The sequence below is a fragment of the Protopterus annectens genome, chromosome 7.part0 (assembly GCF_019279795.1).
Source record: "Protopterus annectens isolate FY-2018-M chromosome 7.part0, PAN1.0, whole genome shotgun sequence".
In the NCBI taxonomy this organism is placed as follows: domain Eukaryota; kingdom Metazoa; phylum Chordata; order Ceratodontiformes; family Protopteridae; genus Protopterus; species Protopterus annectens.
Genome location: NC_056739.1, coordinates 1,011,623,815 through 1,011,641,675, shown reverse-complemented (window position 1 = coordinate 1,011,641,675; position 17,861 = coordinate 1,011,623,815).

Below are 17,861 nucleotides of genomic sequence, written 5' to 3'. Positions count from 1 at the left end.
CCAGGCTGACTCTCTAATCGCGACATGCAGCCCTTGAGCTGGCATAGAAGATCACCGAACTGCTCATTGATCGCTCTATGCACCATAACCCCAACCTGCTGACAGGTGACAGGTGCCTGTCCGCGCCCACTGCCGGGGGGGGCAGCCCCATCCCCTGAGGCGGTTACACCCAAAGGTGGTTCAGGACTAACAGACAGGGAGGTCTGGGGTCGGGCCCCAGACATGCTGGTGCCCGGTGCCACGTCCAGCTGAGGTGGGACAGGTGGGTTCACTGGGACCGGTCTTCCCAAGCATGCTATAGCATTTAGATTTCATCATCATATATGGGTTAGTAACAGTCAACACATTCCAGGGTTAGGTATAACAGCATGCATAGATATTCTCATTAACCCAGACACCAGATACGGAACAAAACACATGCATATATGGGTCCACTGTGGTAATAAGAACAGCATGCAGGTACGTTGATGGCACCATGCCAACAATGTTGGAATAATTCAATATGGCACATGCATGGGAACCATTAAAATATTTATCAAACAATTGGACATTAGCAGAGTCATTACATACCAATTGTGGTGGGTATGTTGATTATTGTTGGAGATAAGGTAGGGGGGAAAGAAGGATGTCAATTAACAAGTAGTATATTCCTGTAGTCCACATTACTTTTCCCAGTCAGTGCTGTTATCTGTACCTTACAAGTCTTGCTACACTACCCTATAGCCTTATTTTGGGCAGTGATATGGCTGTTGTCATCATTACACATGAACCTGTTTCACCTGCTTCACCTCTTACCCGGTATACCTGTGTAGGGAATGTTTGTTAATATTGACTAACTGTTTGTACACATACACCCGGATTCTGGATTGATGTTTTGCACTATGCTATCCAAATCTTTCTGCACAGACTCTGGCCATGTGTTGACCACATGCTGGTGTGCCTGGACATATCTAGAATATTGCCCTCTTCCTCCTTTAGTGACATGGCATACACATATACATGCTTTCCTACACAGTTATATTATGTAGCACAGTGTGGATGACAGTGACCAGTGATACTTTATTATTCAGAGAAACTGCAACACTCACAATCCCCTACAATAACAGGGTGGACAGTACCAGTACAAGTTATATTAGTCTGTATTTCTCAGCACAGTGTTCGTATCCAACGTAACTGTGGGAGAAATGTTTGTTACCACTACCTGACTGTTGCCACACAATTTTCCGGATTACACATTAGCATTATGCACATACATCTCACTCTGTTACTGTACACACACTGGTCACAGCTTGACAACATGGGAGTGTAGATAGGACATACTTGGAATATTACTCTCCTAACAATTTTGGGGGTTGCTACAGTGACAGGTGTGTTCTCATGATGGCTGACAATCACATGTATTCCCTGTTTGCTGGCTACACATCTGGGATCATCCCACAGACTTACCAGGGGTACAGGGGGCCAGGCATCAGATATGGGCACATATACTGGACATTCTGACCTCATGTGTACAGTTGTGGGGTATGCATCTGTATGTAGTCTTATTCCAATCCCAGGATTCAGATCATGTCTGTGTCTGCTATGACTTAAACACTGTCTATCACAGTTGTGTCTGCTATATTGATATTGCTGTATGTCTCCAGTCTGCTTTCTGTCTTATTAATCCCCTGTGCTTATGCATTCTGACTTTGTATAACAACACTCTTATACAGATTTCCTAGACAGTTATGTGTTGAAGGACAGTGTGGGCAACAGTGATGTGTAATACCTCATTATTCAGAGCAACTGCATATCATTCTTGTATTTCTGGGCACAGTGTTGGTATCTGACAGACTTGTGGGAGAAATGTTTATTAGCACTACCTGCATGTTTCCACACACAGTACCAGGTTCCACATTACTATTATGCACATGCATCTCACTCTGTTACTGTACACCCTCTGACCACAGCTTAACAAGCTGAGGAGTAAATGGGACATACATGGCTTCTTAGTCACATAAGGTATTGGGGAGTTGCTAGTGTGCCAGGTTTGTTGTCATAGATGTGTGTCAATCAGTTGTATTTCCTGGTTGCTGCCTATACATCTGGGATCATCTCACTAATTTCCTAGGGAGACAGGTTGATAGGCAATAGATATGGGCCACTTTCATACACATTCTAGACATATCTGTTCAGTTGTGGGGTATGATTCTGTATGCAGACTACAGCCACTGGCAGGATTCGAACCCTGGCTGTGTGTGATAAAAAAGCAACAGTTCACATCTCAGTTGCATGTGCTATTAATTTTTTGTTGTCTGCATTTTCCCTGTTTACTGTCTGTGTCTTTCAGTTGTGTACTAGATGGCCTCTGGGGATTACACCTGTCATATACAGGCATTGCTACACATAGGTTCATAGGTTCATACTAGGCTATCTGCCCTGGGGCAATTATAAGCCTAGCCCGATTCTGTATGGCTTACGCCACCCCTTGATTTGAGTATACTGTGCCCTTTTTAAGGTTTAGTTTACTGTGCCTCTGTCTAATAGTGACACTGGAGTAATCCCTGGGACAAACCTACGATCCCCCATCCACCTATCGAGATTCTTCTTGAAGAGATTCAATGAGGTGCTCTGCCTCACATGAACTGGAATTCTATTCCAGAGCGAAGGGAGCCTCTGGGTTATGAACCTGTCCCTCCAGCAAGTTCTGTTTATTTCTGTGCTGAGGTTCAAGTCCCTCGAGGGTGTGGCTCTAAGGGATTTAGATTTACTGAGGTGGAGCATGTCCATTAATTCTGGATTTGACATAGCTTTGTATGTCAGGCATAGATCGCCTCGAAGAAGGCGGTGTGCAACTGAGTAGAGCTGGAGTTTTTTTAACCGAGCAGCATATGGCATCTGTTTGAGACCCTTGATCCTCTTGGTGAGATACTTTTGGGGTCTCTCTAATTGCTGCAGGTGTCGGGGAAGGTACATCCCAAAAGGGGCATTGTATTCTATGATGGGCCTGATGAGGGATGAATAAAGGGGCACGATTACCTCTCTTGATCTAGATGTGAAACCCTTCATGATGAGGTGGGCTATGTAGAAGGTCTTTCTAACCACTTTGGCAATGTGGTTTTCAAAGGAGAGATTGCTATCAACTTGGGTCCCCAGGTCCCTAATAACTTTTTCTGCACTTAATGGGTTTCCGCCTATGTGGTAATTTGTGGGCACATTGTTTTTGCCAAAGGGTATAACTATACATTTTTTGGCATTTAGCTTTAAACCATGGTGCTGGCACCAGTTATCTGTCTCTGTGAGACCTTTTTGAAGGATGTTTGTGTCAGCTAGAGAGTCGATTATGTCGCCCAGTTTGCAGTCGTCTGCAAACTTGGTGAGCCATAGTCCTTCCACGTTTGCCTGTACCTCGGAAAAGTATATACCGAACAAGAGTGGTCCCAGGACAGAACCCTGTGGGATGCCACTTGTGACTGGTTTCGAGTCTGACATGGCTCCAGCAACTCTCACTCTGTGGGTTCTGTCTTTGAGCCAGTTTGTGACCCATCTTGTGACATAGGGGTTTATATTTATGCTGGATAGCTTATCTATGATGCCCGAGTGGGGTATTGTGTCAAATGCCTTTGCAAGGTCCAGATAGGCTGTGTGGACTACCTTCCCTTCATCTATGGCTTTGGTGACTGTTTCGAAGAAGTCAACCAGGTTCAAAAGGCAGGATCTGCCCTGGACAAAGCCGAACTGGGTAGGATCTAGTGTCTGTAGGTACCCAATGTCTTTGTTTATGAGCTCCATGATGATCCTCTCCATAGCTTTGCAGACTAAGCTAGTCAGGCTTATGGGGCGATAGATTCCAGGGTCTGTAGAGGCTCCACCTTTGTGGAGTGGGACCACTGTTGCTGTGCGCCATTCTGTGGGCACATATCCTGTAGTGAGGCTGAGATTGTATAGCTGTTTTATTTGAGGGATTAGTTCCTCTTGGAGTTCATGTAGGACGCAACCTGGGATGCCATCTGGTCCCATGGAAGCAGTGTTTTTTGCTTTGGAGAGGGCAGCCTTCACCTGAGCATCAGAGATGTTTGGGAGGCAGCCCTCTGCCGGGATAGATACTTGCTCTTTTGGGGGGGAGAAGTTTGCACTGAACCTGTCTGCCAGGATATTGGCGATGTCTGTGGGTTCAGTGTATTTTTTGTCGTTTAGAATCAACTCAGAACAAGTCTGGGAGTTGCATCCCAGGTTCCTAACATAACTAAAAAAAGCCTTATGATTGTCTTTGGTGTCCTGTGCAATTTTTCTCTCGAAGCTGGCCTTGGAGGATTTTATGAGGGATCGTAATTTTTTGCTAGTACTGATCAGAGATGCCTTCCCTATTAGGGATTTTGCTCTATCATGTAGTAGCTTCCTCCTTCTGTTGTACAGTTTATTTATGGCAGGGGTCCACCAGACTGGACACCTGCCTTTGGATGATTGGGTCTTGGTTTTGTTTGGGATAGCATGATCCATGCATTCCTGGAGATGTCCGTAGAATGCGTTTATATAGGATTCTGCAGTTTGGGCCGTAGTTTCCACTGGCCCTGGGGCCTTGAAGGATTCCACTTCAGTTTTGAGAAGTGAGAAGATCACTTTTGAGAAGTTTTTCACTGTGGTTTTCTGGGCTGGGGGTGGGGTCGGGATGTGGACATCCAGTGAAATTAATTTATGGTCTGATCTTACCAATGAGGGATATACTTCTGGTGTGGGGCATAGAGTCCCCATGTTGGTAATGATCAGGTCTAGTATGTTGTCCCCTCTTGTGGGAGTGGTGACTAGTTGCTCCATAGCATTTGAGTTTATAATTTCCAGGAACCTTTGGGCTAAGGTGCTGGGGCTTGAGTAGTGCTCCCAGTCAATGTTTGGGTAGTTGAAGTCACCCAATATAATGGTGTTCGGAGAGATCTTCATGTTCTCCAATGTTTTCAGGAAAGCCAAGTGGGATTCCTGACTTTGAGAGGGTGGTCTATAGGATGCTATAAAGTGAAAAGCAGTCTTGCCCACTGTTAGTTGCACATGGATGGTCTCCGATACTTCGTGCAATGCCACTAACCTAGAGGTGTGGATATCTTTGATAAATATGGAAACTACCCCTCCTTTTGTGGTTCGGTCCGGGTTTTGGGGCCGAAAAGCATGATATGAGGTATAGCCTGGTAGTGCTGGGGTGCTCTCTGGAGCCTTGAACCAGGTTTCTGTCACTGCACAGATATCGATGTTCTCCATACTGAGGAGAGCTTCGAGTGTGTGCATCTTGAGGTTAAGACTTCTGGCATTAAGCAGTATTACCCTTAGTTTCTTGTTCCTTGTGCTGTCTATGGGGGTGGGTTTGACTTTTGAGCCTTGCCTAAAAAAGGCACTATGGGGGTGGCAAGAGCCCTTGCCAATATCCGAAAGCCCAGTGGTGACAGGTGAAAGCCATCCCTAGCGAAGCAGCGTGGCTTGTCAAGCATGTCATCCCAGGCTGACAGACACTGGATCCCCTTTGAATGACACCAAAATTTTAGCCAGTTGTTAAAATTGATCATTTTGTCTTTGTACTGTGGCATCATTCTAGGTGATGGTAAGATTCTGCTCAAGGTCAGGGTCATACCAGCCTGGGCTACATGATCAGAGAGCTCCTCTATGTCTCTTTTCATGTAGTCCATGGAGGTACGTCTCAGGTCATTCACACCAGCATGTACAATGACTGAGTCATATTTGTATTTGCTTTGGAGTGACCTGAGTGCTTGAGTTATGTGGCGGATCCTAGCACCCAACAGGCAGCTCACCGTGACCTTCTCTTTATTCAGCCTGGAGAGCGGGACGTCAGTGTGTCTGACAATAGAGTCACCTATTACAAGAGTATCAGGTGTGTTATTCAGCCTTAAGGGCTGTGGCTGCTTGGCACACTGACTTTGTGGGCTATGTGTTGTGCGTGTTTTGTTTTGAGGTAGCGTTTGCTTGGATGTCTGCTTTGGAGGTCTCTGTTGCTTAGGTAGATTTTTATTTAGAGCCTCCGAGTATGTTTTTGTGTATTTATGTGTTTGGTTCGCTGATGTGGTGGGACTATGTGATACTGGAATTGTGTTGTGTGAGGTTACCTTCTCCTCCTGACTGGTTACACCAGTTTTGAGATGAGAGAGCTCAGCCTCCAGTTTGGCTAAATAGTTGCATCTCTCACATATATTTGAATCTGTTTGGAGGAGGAGAGGGTTGTCCGTGTACATGAGACAGTTGTAACATTGCCTCAAAATTCCCAGATTCACCAGCTGGACTGGAGAGGAAACCATTGACTGACCTTTGGACATGCTAGAGTAATATAGGGAAACTGAATTTAAGATGTACCAATAGAGGACAGGGTAATCGTAGAGAGTATAAGGATAAGTAGTGCTTATGGTTTAATAGTGCTAACTTGTAGGATTACTTAATTGGACCAGTGAAGGGCCTTAGAATGAGAATATGGTGTTTAAATTGAGAGATAGAGCAGTTCTAAGGGAAAAAGTGAAGAGCAGACTTTGTGGAGCCAGGAATAGTTTAAACCCAATTAGGCGGCGCTGCCCTAGTTGCGCTATGCACAAAAATGTGCAAAACCGCGCAAAAGAGGGTTTTAAGAGAGGAAGATGAAGGAGTTAGGAATTTACCCAAAATGGCCAATAAAACTACAGTTTCAAGTCAGTAACCACTCCCACAGGGGCAGGCAGGCTGCTCAATGTTTTTCACTGCCACTGATCAACAGAGAGACTTCCCTTTAGCCCAAGCAAAAAATGGCCTCCAAGAAACTTACAAACAGTTCAAGAACAGCAAGCATGTAACTGAACTTTTTTAAATCTCAGAAAAGTGGGAAAAAAGCAAGATTTTTTTTTTGTTTTTTTGTTTTTTCAGTTTATGGTGCATGGTGTGGGTAACAGTGCTTAATACCACAGTACTATTACATGATTGCAAATCTACATTACCATATGATACCAGAGTATATACATGCAGTCCAGCAGTTAGACTTGTTTTGTCAGGTAATTACACTTTTATTGACATACAAACAATATGAGACTCTTCTTGCCATAGTCTCTAGTGTATGCAGTACTTGCCTTGAACAATACAGGTTTTATACTAGCAATTAATTTACTACTCCTTTTATTTTTATTTCCTATGACAGTAAAAGCATGAATATTACTGACCTGCCTCACATCGTAACCACGCCAGGTGGCTGATGTGGGCCTCCTGGTTCGCATCCCACTCTGTTGCAGCTGTGGGGGGCATAAGAGGAATATTTAGCCATACCTATCCATGATATACCTGAGCTGGCAATTATTACACACATACTGGGGTGATACTTACACATGTCTGGCACATTCCCTGATGCTCTATCCTCTTGAAGCCACTCCTCCAAGAAGTCCCCCTTCTGCCACTTTAGGTCGGCATAGTGGTGCCTGTCCTGCTCATCAGTTCAAGGTATACTAGTGGCACTGGTGAGGTCACAGGCAAGATGGTCCCAGGCCTCTGCCTTATATTGGGATCCTTTGTACTGGTCCTGCAGCAGTCTCTGTGGATGGTCTTTAACTAGGGGTCCTGCCATGACCTTGGACTCCTGGATGTACCAACACTGTGCCTGGTAGCACACTCCTTCTCCTCTTACTGCCATAGTTCCTGCTAGGGGAAGCTACAACCATTTATGAGATGTATTCCCACCTCTTGGGTTTAACTAGGGCTGATTTCCCGCACTTTTACGTGATTGGCCAGTTTTGAAAAAGCTAAGCTAATGACAAACCTGCTTACCTAAGGTTGGCATTGTTTAAAAGGGTATACCACTGGGCACAATGAGTTAGCTGGTCTACACATTTCTCACACCTCCTAAGTTGGCCTGCGCAATGCTTAGCATTGCTTACATTAGAGTTTCATTATAATGCTTTTTTGGCATTGTGTTATTATTCATTACACCTTATATGTATGCCTGGTATCCATGATTAATGTGTACATGCAATCTCTGGGGTCCTTGTGTTTTATTAAGGACTTCAACACTCTATTACAATTATACCTCACTGCTGGGCTTACTGCTGTACTCCAGTTCTCATATTTATGTTATGTAGTGGGTTATGGTACATATGACTGCATACTGATTCCTTTCACAGGTTCAGTTTGGTTATACTATGATGAGGACTTGTTTGCTACTACCTCATTCTTCTGTACTTCTGTGATGGGTTGGTGGATAACTACTGGGACTATGGTGTATAGGGTCATGGGCTTGACATGCATGGCTGTTTATTTTGTTGATGGACAGAACAAGGGCCGTTGGATATAGAGTGATTAAGGCACTTTTGAGCAGTTGTAAATGGGTTTGCTCGATGGTAAGCACTGCTAACCTGCTGTTACATCTGCTTACAGAGTTAGCTTCAGAATTGCTTAGCCAGTGTAGGCATTGCTTACCGCTGCGCAAACTGGGTTACACTCACCTACTAGTGCTTATATATGCTTACTACTACTTATTGGTGCTTAGACCTGCTTACTAATGCCTTATTCATTATGACACTGACACCTCACATGTGCATTTACTGCAGTACTCCAGTTCATAAATATATGTTATTTAGTGGGTTATGCAACAAAAATATTGTTCATAACGTGCTTTGCCATGTAGAACTGGATGTGCTACAGTGGGACTCGAACCAGGAATGCCTGCTCATAAGGCAAATACTCTGCCCACTACACTATTTCTGTGCTGCTTCATTCGCATATACCTTCCTTGTTATCCCCTTCAGCCTTTTTAGCTGCTTTAACGGTAGCTAAGCGATGGGCACACTCTTGCACCTATGGTTAGCTGTAATCAGATTGTTAAAAAAAAAATAAAAGGTTTCTTCATTTTATTTCTATATTCTGTTGCTGTTATACACAAAGGGGACTGTTTGTGGGGATATGCAGTCACCTGTGAATGGTCTCGCTCATTGCATTCCCCTTTCTGCTGTTCTACATTGTGGGGGCGTGTTTATTCTGAGAGCTCTGCTCTCAGACACACCCCCCTGCACTCTTACATGCTCCATGTCAGCCTAGGAGCTCGGGCAGCACGCATCATTAATATGCATGGCATGCTGCCATCCTGCTTCTAAATAGTCGTTTCCATGCAGGACTAGGCTAGTCCTGCATGGAAGATTAGTAAATCCAGGGGATTATTTTGTGAACAGCTTGCTTGCTTTGAGGGTTTACTTTGATATGAATGAAACCTAAGAAAATGGGACAAGTTAAGCTTCATAACTCACCACATCAAGCCTTCTTTGACAGGTTATCATGCATCACAAGTATTAATGATTAACTCATTTCTGATATTTGCGGGATGAACATTCCCACTATGGTAATCAAAGGTGTAAAAAACTGTGAGACCTGTACTGGTTTCCTTGGCTGAATAGTCAGCAGCAAAGGAAGAAATGAATGTGAGCCAGCTGAGCAGATGGACAGATCTCATCACGGCGAACTATGGGATCAAGTGATGGGCAGGTCCCCGGAGTAATCTGGTTACAGAGTATTAAACATAAGGAATTATTTACTCATTCCTTGATAGCAGCATGGGGACCAGTTTAGCCGCTAACATTTTCAGCCTGCAAAGACTGAAACCTGTTTATATATACAGGCATTAGCCATAAATGGAAGCCTGCAGTCTAGCTATGTGAGGAAGGCACTGTGACAAATGGTTTATCTAAGTTTGGGTTTCAGGAAACTTTTTATAATTAGATTTGTACCAATCTACTCATGAAACCTTATTGAGCACATGACCTTAGTGAAATGTATTGCAATATTGAATAATTTTAAAATAAACCACTACAAATAAAACATGTAAGATTTAGGAGCTATACACCCTGCACTTCAGAAGCTAAATAAACTAACTACAGTTACTTTATAAGCTACTTTATAAGTGAATATGATTATACTGCACTGCAAAATGTAGTGTAACTATGATTCTATTACATATAGATTTGAAGTACTGAGGCAATGCTTCCTCACCCTTCCAGCACCTGCATTACACATTTTATTGCAGATGTTATTTTATTGTTTTTGATATTTCCTTCTGCTTCCTTTTATTTCTATGGAACACAATGTTACAGTATAGTCCATCACATTAAATTTCAATGTTTTGAGAATTTTGTTTTATATTTTCTTCAGTGGTATTCTTTTTCATGTTAGGCAGCCAATGTCCACCAGTGTCTCCCCCATTTGGCTAATGTTATGGGTGAGACTGGTCATCCCCTTGAGACTTGGCTGATAACAAATGTACAGAACACTGAAGGCATGACCAGTCAACAGAACATCACCCACATTCAACCTCAAAAATGTCAGATTTTGAATTTAGGAAGCTGAAGTCCATTGTCTGGATACATGAATAAAACATGGGCTACTACAGGATAATGTAGGCAGAAATGGGAGTCAAACAGAAGAATGGTGTCAGAGTCAAAATGGTCTCCTTTGTGCTGTTTTTGAGGGCCATTAGCGACTGTGCAGTAGGGTAAATGCAAAGTGTGGGAGAGGCATTAGGAGAAATTGAGGCATGGGCTTATTATCACAAAGATGATTGTGTAGCTCAAGATGCTCCTTAGGACATGGATGTGGTGAACTGGTAGAACCAGACCTCTATAGATTTTGCGCTTGAAATGTCCTCCATAGTGGCCCTGTAAAATGGCTATCTCTTTCATTGCTATGGGTGTGGAACACAACTGCATCAGGTGTGGAATATGTACCTTGCAATACTTGTCATATGCAGACAACTATAGGTACACAAACACTTGTAGTCATAGACAATACTAGGGTATACAGAGTCAGTGAATGTTTTTCTCATGGAGGTGAGCAAGGCAATGATGTGTCCACCATGGAGTCCATAAGCCCAGTCATAGCATCATGGCTAGCCTCCACTGTGTTCCAACACCAGCCACTCAATGTCAGCTATCTGCATTTCTGTATATGTATTTTGCTGATTACAGGCTTCCACATCAGTTGGCTGTGGACCATAGTGGTAGCTGTGCATCAGCTGAATAGTTGAAGATGCTGTATTCCAATGTACCATGATGACTATCAGTGTATCAAATACAGTGCACACCTCTAATGGTGACTATGATATCCATGAAAGTTGAGACCGTATAAGCAGGTATTTGGTATATCACTCTCTGCAGTGCATCCTGTACAGTGGGTGTATGCCCACTCAGGGCTGAGATGACAGAGATGAATCATGGACAAATGGGCCCTAGGAAGGGTAATGGACCATGGCCCCCCACAGCCATTCCAATGTCCCATTACTTGTTTGTTTGTCTCTGTCTCTCTCTTCCTTGTTAAAATAAAAAGTTATATGAATAATTCCACACTGAAGGGAACTCTTATTAATGCAGAGATTGCTGCTGGCAAACATCTTTTCATGTCAGTGCTTTATCTACAAATGCAGTGCCTGCTGTCTTAGAGAAGAAATTGTTTAAGTTTCATTAAAAATGGTGGACTGGTGATATCTGCCATAATATTTACTGAACTAGATCGACTATGCAATAGGGAATGGCTAGCAAACAGGGACAACAGGTTTGCAGTTAGTTATCCCACACTCTTGGAATAGATTGAGGGGCCTACTCCAAATTCCCAATTTCACCAAAGCACTGTCTGGTTAAGTGACTTGCTCAATGTCACACAGCAGGTTAATGAAGGTTTAACGATTCTGCACCCTTGCATCAGGAAGCAGCTCCTTAACAAGCTGGACCTTTAGTTGTCTATGCTAACTGCCTGAGTAACAGTTTTTAGATAACTGCTGAATTAATTTACAGTCACGTCTTGTAGAGGAGACTGTAACACAGCAGCAAAAGTGACCACATAATGGATGTCGAAGATCCGACTACCCTGATCATCACTACAACTAATGCGGATTGTATGACCTAACAATTGTCAGCCATTTTGCTGTTGCTGCAGTCTGTAAAGAAGGTACTGCAAAAATATATTACTAAAATGCAACATGTTTGACTACTAAAATGCAATATGTTTAGAATGTATTACACAATCCAAGCCTATTAATGAATTAATTTGTCAGTGCAATGAATAAAGCATAACAATTAAACAATATAAATATGACAGCAACAGCTTTTGTTCAACAACCTAGAAGTTATACAAAAATCAAAAATATTAATGAATACGACATACGTTTATTGGGGGGGGGGCTTACATGCTTGCATGACACCTACACCTCATTGTTGACCTCTCTATGTCTTTTTTGTCATCGAGAATAGCTATCCCCTCTGACATCATTCAGTAGAGGTATGTCCCACTTGAATGGCTAATATGATGTATTGTTGCAACATGCAACTCCAGAGTCAGCAAATCTGGATCGTAGACAAATGGGCCCCTGTGCAAGGTAAGAATCAGGGCCGTGCTAGCCATACAAGTATCCTATTACTTTGCTGTTTCTCTCCAATTACCATAAACACTATTCAAACCTGTCAGTATGCACTCTGTTTTCTTCTTTACTTTTACAATTACCACAGAGATTTGGATTTCATTTAAAAGTTTTATTTCAGATTTCACAGAAAAAAATACAATAATTTATTTTCTAAAGCCTCACGTTGAAAACATGTTTAGCATGAGAAACATTAAACTTCTGTTCCCTTCAGACTCACATTTAGTTTAAATGCATCTCCCAACACATTAAACTACAAGAGATGTACTACATCCTCAAATAGCAAACAGTGAAATGCTAATTAGCAACTATGTGAAGGGTTCAGGAATTCAAAAGACAAATGTAAAATGCATTTTCTAACAGCCTGGGGCAACCCACTGGACACAGGAGCAGCCCAGGAGTTCTGTTTCATAAAGCAGCTTTGTAGAGTCATACGGAAGAGAAATGAAGTCTGATGGAATAAAAACATGCACTACAGGAAGCAACTTTGTTCAACAGTGCATAGCTTTATTTATCTGCAATAAATGTTAGGCAAAGTGTTGTAGCCTAAAATACATAGCCATGCAACTCTGTGACTGATTTTGCCATAACACTGCGGGCAACTCACTCTATTATTCCTATGTCACTAGGAAATGAAACTCCATCCCCACTGCTTTAAAACTAAATAACATGCTGCACAGTTTTTTTAGGTTGTTCTTAAATCTAGCATCCTCCTGGCACTGCTCATGCTCCCATCCTGGCTAATTTACTCTCTCACCTTCCCTGCCCCTAGGTTTACTGTCTCCCACTGTAGTCTTTCTTACCAGCTCGCAACTTACAGTATTCCACCACTTTTTCTTATCTATACTTTCCTATTCTTATTACTCATCAAACTACTGTACTGTCTTTCTGTTTTACCTCATAATTTTCTCCCTCACCTTTCTTCAACATCACCATCAATGGTTTCTACCATTATCCTTTAAAAAAATAAAATAAATAAATAAATAAATATATATATATATATATATATATATATATATATATATATATATATATATACTTGTAGGTTAAACAGGATGATGCCCTGGAGTTTATCCACATGCAAATCACCATAGACAAAGGCTCGTACTTTATCCTAGCAAAATATAGGTCCCAAGAATTTCATAGCTTATACCTAGACTTACTAGAGACTCTATCCATTAAACCAAATACCTTAATCATGGGAGACTTTAACTGCCCCTCTGCATACTGGGAAACATACACTGCCACAAACTTGCAGGCACAAAGATTCCCGGATTTTATTAACACAAATATCCTTGACAAGAGAGTTTACACACCCACCAAGGGTTCAAACATACTGGAGCTGAGACTCACCAGTATGGGACTCAACAATATGGGAGAGCGCTGCACAACCCTCTGTGTCATGTCCTCCCTGGTGAAGTTAGAACACAAAGGTGACTCCTTCAAAATAAAAATAAACTCAGTAACCCCGTCAAATACTGTAACAGAAAATATTCCAAAGCAAATTACATCCTATTCAGTGATAGTTTCTCAAAATTCAGTGCCCCTCCTAACACTGATTTCAGAGCAACCTATGCGGAAATGTACACAGAGACATTGTGCAACCATGTAAAAGGCTACATAGAGGCTTCACTTCTTACTAGAAGTAAGCCCAAAACAAACTCTAAAAATAAACTACACTCATAAAATCCTAAACTCAATAAGGTTATATAACAAAAAAGTCATTGCTAAAATCAGGAAGAACAACTCCCATAATGAAGAGAGTTCCCTAATTAGACTTAACAGGAAACTAAGAGGACTAATTAAGTCCAGCAAGACCAGTTATAAAGTCAAGATAGCCTCACAAGCCAAAGACAGCCACAAGGCCTTCTAAAGCTATGTCCATAACCTCAAAAGCAGCATATAGCAGAGTGCTTATATGGTGGTCAGTTGTGCCAGTTTCAATGAAAAGAGCAACATATCACATCTGCTGGTTGACAAATTTAGCTCAAACTTTACCCTCCACTCCCCTCCCAGCACACCCCAAGAAATACACATTAGTATAAACTACAAACCTAACAGGGAGCAAGTCCTGGCATTGCATATTAAAGCCAAAAACACAGCCTCAGTGGAATCCAACATTATCCTGGGATGCCTTCTAAATAGCTTGAAACATGACCTGTCAGGATCACTTGCATCACTTTTCAACTGTATCTTCAAAAACAGCCTTTGTACCACAAGAATGGAGGACTGCAATAGTTATCCTGCTTCACTTGACCAACAATTGACCCCAGAAGCTGCAAACCCATTAGCCTGACTAGTGTAATAAGTAAAGCCATGGATCAAATTATCATGGAAATGATAAACAAAGACATAGGCAATCTTCAGACACTAGATCCAACTCAGTTTAGCTATGTCAGGGGGAGATCATGCCTACAAAATCTGGTGGACTTGTTTGAGATGCTCGGATCCAGTTCTGATGGACTTTTTGCACATCCTGAAAACAAGCAACATCACAACTAAATCCAAGGATTTAAATTTTGCTTGCAACATAAATAGAGCATGTTGGTGAGACAAATATGTCTCTCAGAGGGTCCCCATGCTCAGGAACAGTTTCCACATCCATGTGAAGCAAAGTCCATCCCTAACCATATTTAAGCATAGCTTTGACCAATGGATGGGAAATCAGAAACTGAGTAACCACAGCATAGTTGCAAACTCAACAGATGAAAAAACAGCCCCTCACCAAAACTCCTCCAATAAACCACTGTAATACAATCATAAAAGTGGGAGATAAGATGTATTAATTCTCATGCAAAGCACATGAAACGTAGGATAAAATCCAGAAAATTTAATGAACTGAGCTCTTTCGTCTTCTAACCAGACTTCATCAGAGACAAAAAACTTCAACAACCATAACATTTTAAATAGTGTAGACAATAAAACAATTAGCCATTCAGTACTTTTTTCAAGAAGTCCGCTTATTAGCTATCCCAAATGAAAATTCCAAATGATACTCGTGCTTTTTCTTATGAATGTGTCTTGTTTCTGGCTGAATTGGGCGATGTTGTGCAATGAAAACTATAAATTTAGTTTTATAATGTACAATTTCAGATGAATCAAGATGTTAGTGATGTGGGCTGGCTGGGTTGGAATAAAAGAAAAACCCTTTTCTAACAGCAACACATGATGTTCATTCAAACACGTTACTGACATTTAAAATGTATGTGTGTCCAGTTATCTTGCTTGACTCAGTAAGCATGAATGACTTTGTTGGCAGCTACAATGTCCAACTGGACTGCTGTGAGTCTAGCTGGAAAATAAAGCTTTGTGTTGACAAACCACCTGGTCTCAGTGAATCCATAAACATTGAGTTTTCTTTTGGCACAAAAGCTGTGAGATGACATTGATGCTATTGTAGGAGTACTAATATTTCATACTTGAAGTTTTTCAAATCTATCTCAGGTGGATGATAACATAAATTAAACCATCAGATTACATTTTGTATTTTAAATACACATTGTGTCTTTTTAATGATTGTTAGATGCACTATCTCTAAGAAAATTAGCAAGTTCCTGAGTTAGTATCATTGGTTGGATTGAATCATGTGATTTCATGACACCGTTTTTAAACTCCAGTTTGTACATGGTTTTTAACTCCGATGAAGTACAGGTTAAATAAAACAATTACAGCGCTCAGTCAGTAAAAACCTGTGCTGGAGATTGTTTCATTACCGGCTAAAGTGGAAAGATTCTGACTCCGAGTTCATGTCATTAAATCATGCACTTCACAGCCACATGGAAGAAAGGACAGTAACACTGGGTGTGATAGCATGCTTTTTAAAGAAATATTTTTTGTAACCATTTGAAATGTTGGGACTCACTAAACAGAGTCCCAAAATATGGAGCCTGAATGGCCAAAGGACTGAACTTTTATATACCAAGTCTGAGGTGCTATTTCTTGGAATATTCCCCTTTCTCTGAGGTATGTTGATCTCTGAATTGGTATATATAAGTTTGGGGGAATGGAGGGCAGAGGGGGCTTGCCACCACATGGGTGGTGTACAAAGAGGTCCCCCTGCAAAAATAAGTTTAAAGGAGAAGAGCCGTTTTCAAAATTCTCTCTTCTCCTGTGTTTTCAGTATTTTTTTCGGCTTGTCAGCACTCTGCATTTAGAAAGTTGATATTTCAAAAGGGAGCCTGCAATTTCACCTAAATTTACTACCTTAAGTGAAGATATGGCAAGAACAGGCCCTAGCCACTGGTGAGCTCTGCAAAAATGCCGAAACAGAATGCAGATTCTCTATTCCATTTCATGCTTTTGCACATGATCTTTAGTGTTTGTGAAAATAATTTCTTCATATTGGTGTTTAAACCTCATAGACAGAGCTTTCAGTGTGACAGAAATATGGGATAGCACAGATTATTTATTTATTTATTGATAATGATAAATATACAACATTAAAAATAAAAAAAACAGACCCAAGAAAGGAAAACAAGCCACGACTGAAAAACAATACATTTTAATATCAGTTAAGCGCTTTCATCAAGCATATATCACAGACATCTTCAGACTGAAAAAGTTACTATACAGCACTCATTTAAAAAGTCCTCCAAGGTAAATCACATACTGTGCAACCACCAATCAAACTGATTCTCTTTCAAAACTAAGTGAACACACCTAAAAAGTCAATGAAATGAAAAACAAATCCTTAAAAACATGTTGGTAAAGAAACATAAAGAAATTATTCAAACTTTGAAATAATAATAACAGTAGCATGCTTGCTTGTAAAAAAAGTTAAAACCAATAACCAAAATAAAAAACTTTAAACAATATATGAGCTTAACTTTAAAATACTTCGTAAAGAAACCTTGTCATTCGAACCTGGATAAACTCACGCATTCAACCTAATCTGCCATTTCAACTCCATGGCCTCAGTCCTACTGACCCAAGGACCCCCCAGGGTTCTTAATAACCTGATCTATCCCCATAAATTCAAATTTATGCCCAGGATTGTTTTCAATATGTTTATAGAGTGCATTGTTAACATTCTGATTTCTAATGTCTAAGGAATGCTCATAAATGCGATCCGTAAACCTTCTTTGAGTCTTCCCTACATAAAAACAGTTGCACAATCCATACAAGGCCAGGTATATCACACCAACTGAATTACAAGTACAATGAAATTGTGTCTTGATGATAATATTGTTAACACATACAAACCTCTTGTTAGTTAAATATTTGCATGGGTTGCAAGAACCACATTTTGAATTGCCTTGTCTTTTTTTCAATAGTCTCATTCAAAACATTAATCCCTCTTTCTAAAATGTCCTTAAATGCTGTACCTTTCCTATACATAATGTGGGGACAATCCCCAAGTAATTCAGTATAACCACTAAAGCAAGACAACATATTCCAGTTTTTTCTTGAGGGAATAGAAAATGGTTTTGTGTTCAGATGTATAAATTAGCAACAAAAGCTAAAGTATAATCTTTGGCCA